Source organism: Macaca mulatta, chromosome X (genome assembly GCF_049350105.2).
Source record: "Macaca mulatta isolate MMU2019108-1 chromosome X, T2T-MMU8v2.0, whole genome shotgun sequence".
Lineage (NCBI taxonomy): Eukaryota > Metazoa > Chordata > Mammalia > Primates > Cercopithecidae > Macaca > Macaca mulatta.
Genome location: NC_133426.1, coordinates 81,186,071 through 81,192,070, shown reverse-complemented (window position 1 = coordinate 81,192,070; position 6,000 = coordinate 81,186,071). Strand labels below are relative to the sequence as shown.

Here is a 6,000-nt window from a genome sequence, read left to right as displayed (position 1 = left end):
AAGCAGTCAGACAGTGACGTCCTTCAGTTTTCAAAATGGGAAAGCGAAGGTTCCCACAATTCTCACAACGCAAATTTCTCGCCACAATTCAAAATGGCGGAGGAGGGTGGGGCCTGTCACATGGTGGGCGTCATAACAGCTTTCCTTTTCCAAACCGCCGCGTCGTCTGCCGTCCCCCTCCTCCTCCCGCGGAGCCTTTTCGAGGAATCGACTGGGATTGGCTAATAGGCTGGGAGTGGGGCTGCGGTGCCGGGACGCGGCATCATCACTTCCTGTTGTGGGCAGTCGTTTCCTGTCGCTGCTTGGTAACAATGGGGAAGATAATGGCTGCCTGAGCAACGTCTCCGAGCAGGCGCTGGGCTAGAGGCGGGTCTCAACCAGCTACTCATTGGAGCGGGCTTGAGAGCGGCGGCCAGGGAGGTGCGGAGCAGCCTCGGCGGCGGCGGCCGAACCAACCGAGTCGGATCCTGACCCTAAAACCTAGTAAGTGAAGACTTGGGAATCCTGTGAGAAATGGATGTAGAGCGAGAGGAAGACAGCGGAGCCGCGGCTGCCGCGTTCTCTCAAAATGGCCCGAGTGACGCGTCGTGGCAGAGGCTCAGCGCCGCCTCCGGACCCCAGGCCCGTTGCTGCGGGGGGCTCCGTGGCGTAGTCGCCGCTGCCATTTTAGTTGAGTGGTATAGTCGACAGGCTCTTTGAAGGGGAAGAAGGTGGGTAGTACTTCCTCTCCGTGGCCGCGCGAGCTGCAGCCCAGGCCCTCCCGAGCCTTAGGAAATCAGGGGAGGCGGTTTTCGAGTTTCGGCCTCAGGCATCAGAATCTTAGAGCGTCTCAGGCTTTTTCTTCTCTGTTCTCTGGAGGCTTCCCTGACCTCCCCGCGTTTTTCATGGCGGGCTTGGGTTTGGGAAAAGGGAAGTAAAAAATCAGGCTGCCCCAAGTGAGATGCTGGGAACTCCTGGGCCTTTAGATTTCCCCAGATTTGCAAAACCTCGTTTTGTGCCCTTCTGCAGGGTATTACCAATTAGGCGCCCCCTGGGGCCGCGATGACATCTTCCCTGAGGATCTGAGGCAAATGTGGTCTTGCTCGAATAACCCTGGCATATCCTTTGCCAGGTATCACTGGAAGGATCCCCTGCAAAAGAGAGGGAAAAGCCGTTAGGTGTTTGTTGTTTTCTCCTGGGTAAGGGATGGAATTAGGCCAAATTATTTTCAAGTTAATTTCTGTTTAATCCACCAACAACCCAATCCCTCCCCCGTTTAAAAAAAAAAAAAAGTCTAAGGGGTCTCTGCTTCTGCAGGCGGTACCTGCCACGCACGCCATAGCTTAGTAACTAGTATTAACCGGTTGGGCTTCTGCTTCCTGAATACTCGGTCCCTTTTTCCCTTATGCTGATTAATTTCAAGATGGAGGAGACAGCCACGTTCCTTCCCTAGACAGTTTCACCATACTTATTCCACAGGTTAGTCTGGGAATGTGAGGCCTAGCAGTCCTGTTATTGAGGTCATTTTTTTTTCATTTTGGGGCAAGAGGAAGCAGTTATATCAGATTGTCATCTACCATTTGCAAGACCCCACAATGATTTTTTGCCAGAAATAAGGAGCCCGCATTTCCTGAATCAGAATTAACCGCAGTGCTTTGGACTGATTGAAAGGGGGAAGAAATAATAAACCTACTGCTACTAATCATTTCTTTCACTCTTCGTGATTATAGACAAAGTAACTACTTATCACCCCATTAGGTACATTGTGTCTTCCCTGGAAGACTGGCACAATTATAGCCCCTCCCCCTCCCCGTGACTTTTCTAAACTGTAAAAATATAGCTTAGGTAGGTAGAAATACCAATCCACTTTTTAAAACTTGATTTTAGGACACTCTCCACTTACTGAAAAATGTTACAAAGATTTTTTAGCCCATGATGTTCTGATGAATTTTAATACTTTAGTCCCTACCTTAGGCTAGTGTAATGTGCCCGATAAGTTCTTGAAAGTGACTATCAGAATCTGAAAATAATTACTGATATGATAAGAAAGGCCTATTTTAAGCTTATAATGAAACGTAAATTGTCTCTCAGTCTTAAAAGACATGTTTTATCTAACTCCTGGTCCCCTCTGACCTTCTTGCTCTCACCAAATGCCCTAATACTAGCATTGAGTGAGGTTGGGTTGTGGTGTGTCTGTATTGTTTTTTGTTTTTTTTAGGTTGTGTCTGATTCAAAGAAAATATGTATCTTTTAAAAGAGGAAGAATAATGGATTCTTTTTTTTTCTAGAGCAGAGTGTGAAGAAAACTAAAATCCAGTTTATTGTATTTCAATACTATGTCATAACAGTCAGGTAATTTATTTTTTGTTGCGTCTCCTGATGATTTATGTGTAGAATGCATGTTTACAAATATTTATTGTTCTATTTTGCAGGCCCTGTGATTCGATGGGCTCATTGGTAGATGTTAGATGGTGTTGGGTATTCTTCATGATAAGAATGGGTACTTTTCACTGGGAATTAAAAGGGTAATGTTTCTGGATACCTGGAACTCACCAGTGCTTTATCTGTGCATTTGACTCTTTAATGTCTGAGATTTACCAATACCTGTATAGAACAACAAAAATATTTGTTGTCTTATATAATTGTTGGAATGGCATGAATATAAGTAAAATAACATTTAAATGTTCATTGGATAACTAAATGAAATATCAGTAGAATAGCTTACAAGAGTATGATCTTACATTACTTTGGTGGTTGATTTTTTTCCTTTGAGATTCAAAAATTCATAATTGATACATGATACTCTTAATTGGTATTAACTCCTTTCATTATTATTATCATTGTCATTAGGGTAACCACATAATTTATTGCCCTAACCAAGACACTTTTAAGAACAAAAGGAACATTAATAATTCCTGGACAACAGGTGCAAACCTTGATTGTCCCAGACAAACTGGGTGGATACTTAGCCTAAATTCATAACCAACTTCTGCTGAAGGCCTGTGATGCTAGGCCATGTGCTTTACATGCATTATTTTATAATCCTCACAACAAAGCCTTATGAGAATGTTAACTGTTTTATAGAGGAAACCAAAAACCCAAAGAGGTTAAGTATAATTTGTCCTCAGTTAAATAGCTTTAAGTGGTAGAGCCCTCATTTTATCCCAGGCCTGTGTGACATTATGCTTCTAGGTTTGATTGCTGTCTAATTAGATAGGAAATTCAATGAAAATGAAAGGTTGTAGTAAAAAAGTCTGTAGGTTATGTTGCATCAGAAACTTTTATTAACACTTAAAGATTATCCAGCAATCCCCCCTTTTTGTCTGTTACATTCCTGTTTCAGCTATTATGCATGTTTACAAATATTTATTGTTCTATTTTGCAGGCCTTGTAATTGGATGGGCTCGTTGATAGATGTTAAATAGATAGCTCTTTGTATATAATTTGATAAACTTAATTTAAAATCAGAAATTATTTTAAGAAATAGCTTAATAATGAAATGATCCGGAAATATTAGGCTGGTTGCATATCTTTGAGGTTAGTGAACATGTAGTGAACCTTAAATAATATAGTAGGTCAAATGAGGCATCTGCCTTTATGGAATTACATTATGTGTACATTAATTTTTCCATGGCCATGGTGGATCAGAAATAGAGCAAATCACCAACCAGCCTCCTCCTGTTCTCTTCATTTAAAATAGAGTGGATGACCAATCAGAAAATAAAAAGTCTTCTGTCAAACCCAAACCAATGAGGTCCTAGAATTTTGTGCCACTGCATAGAACTGGACAAGTTTTTCTTTAACACAAAGATTTCCAAAACCTATGGCCCATTGATTTCAGAAAGTATCTAGTTTACATAATAAATTGAAATTCTGATGTCCAATATAAGAAAGCAATAACACTTCTGTGTCTATTTTTCTTTCATTTTTTTTTCTCAACCTCAAACATGAAAGTTTCCCAGATAATCCAGCAATTCATTTCTCTTTTCATCAATTGAGGTATTTTTAAAATACACCTCACTTGGGGGAATATATTTATGAACTTGTGGTTTTTCTCCTGAAATATATAGTTGGTATTTTTGCTCTAGATTTTCTTATATTTTAATGCTCCAACCCAAGGTGGGTTTTTTTGTTTTTTGGTTTTTTTGGTTTGGGGGAAGGGCAGGACAAGTTTTGCTCTGTCGCCCAGGCTGGAGTGCAGTCGCGTGATCTTGGCTCACTGCAGCCTCCGCCTCCCTGGTTCAAGCGATTCTCCTGCCTCAGCCTCCCAAGTAGCTGGGATTACAGGCATGTGCCACCACGCCTGGCTAACTTTTGTATTTTTGCTGGAGAAGAAGTTTCACTGTGTTGGCCAAGCTGGTCTTGAACTCCTGACCTCAGGTGATCCACCTGCCTCAGCCTCCCCAAGTGTGAGCCACTGCGCCCAGCCCCCAATCCAAGAGTTTAATCTCATTAGTCATAATAGCACCTACATATTTGTGAGACAAATAATCTGTAGGCGGAGAGCACTTGGTGCATTATATAGATTCGTGAATTTCTTGCAGTAATTTTGCAACTACAGGTTGGGTTGCTATTAAAACATTTGACAGGCTAATGGTGTTTCCATGATGGTGAACATGTTACTTCCTGGGAGAAAGGAGGTATTTGTGTTTGATGTTTTAAATTTTTTTCTGGAATGACAAAAGGTCCCTTCTGATATCCCTTGACTGTAGGAAGAAAGGTGTTAACTACAATTTTCATGTTTTATTGACGAATAAAAGTTCCCTTTAGTGCTGATTATAACTAAGACCGTATGAATTATCTAAACTGGGACACTTTTGAGAGTGAAAGGGAGAGCCATATTACTAATTGCTTCAGTACAAGTGTAAACCATTACTCTTCTGGACATAGGTATACTAGTTCAGGAAGGACAATTGTCATCATGGTTGGTCTTAAATACAAAATTATTTCCTCAAATAATATAACTGATTGGTATAGATAGTATTTTTTAGTTAAGTGATTTTAATTTTAAAAATTGGCTTCACTCTTTAAAAACTTGATTTTTGATGGAAAAATCTTAGGTCCTTAAAATAGTGCCTTAGTTACTGATGAACACCAGCATTGTCAGTTATCAGTGATTTTTACATTAATAACTTAAACACATGCACTCTGGGTTTTTGAGTCATTTTCTTTTTGACTTCTTAGGAATAATGAGAGAAGCAAGTCAAAATGAGTTTATGGATAAGACCAAATTTTAATTTAGTGGCATAGCTCGATAATAAAAGAACATAAAATGGGTAATTGAAGATTAAATTCACTGTCTAGATTAAAGTATTTGACTGAGATGAAATGTCATAATGGTTTCCTTTTTTAATTAACTTGATCCTGTAGATCGACAGAATTTGGCATGGTCTTCAGTCTTTTGATTTACTGAAGTTCTTAACACTCTTTCAGTTTAACTGTTTTAGAGGGTTTTCGTAAAAGTTGTTTGAGCTGCAAGTCGGTAGGTACATGAGGAACATTCCTGAGTCCTTTTAGTTTTTCTCTGTCCTTTTCAAGTGGTAAAGATAGAAGAATGTAAATGGAGGCTAAGCTAACTGCCATTCAGAATCTCTTATTGCTATAGTAGCATGAGCAGTGGTGGATGCCTTGGTAGCATTTTCTGATAGACCACTCTTGGAAATTATCAACAAATTGTTTAGTTGGTGAGAGGTATCATGCAATAAGGAAAGTCAGTGAGACATTAACCCTTCCTGTTCTTTTTTTTTTTTTAAGAATGCTTTATATTTCTTTTCAACAAGTTAAGATAACCACATAAGTGGAGGTAGAAGTACATTGAGTGAAATGGTAGTGAGAAAAGCAGAGCTTATAAGCTTATGTCCTAGTTATTTGTGCTGTTTCCTAAACCTAATTTTTCTTAATATCGAAATGTGGCCTAGGTTATATCTTATTTACAGTCACAGATACATAGAACTGGAAAGTACGTTGCAGATGGTTTAATCCAATACTCTAATATTGGTGGGGATTCTGTGGCACAAGAGG

At 40.0% G+C, this 6,000-nt stretch overlaps 1 protein-coding gene across 2 annotated transcripts in view; it reads left to right on the top strand.

Annotated features, from left to right (window-relative positions):
• Positions 1-297: 297 nt before the first annotated feature.
• RLIM (ring finger protein, LIM domain interacting) overlaps positions 298-6,000 on the top strand; it is a 28,490-nt gene continuing 22,787 nt past the window's right edge. Inside the window, exons 1-2 of one of the 2 annotated variants that reach the window (XM_015127695.3) lie at positions 298-483; positions 2,268-2,331. The gene's annotated coding sequence lies outside the window, so the exon portion shown is untranslated. The remainder of the gene's footprint in view (positions 484-2,267; positions 2,332-6,000) is intronic. The other variant, NM_001266839.1, reaches the window with a different exon arrangement.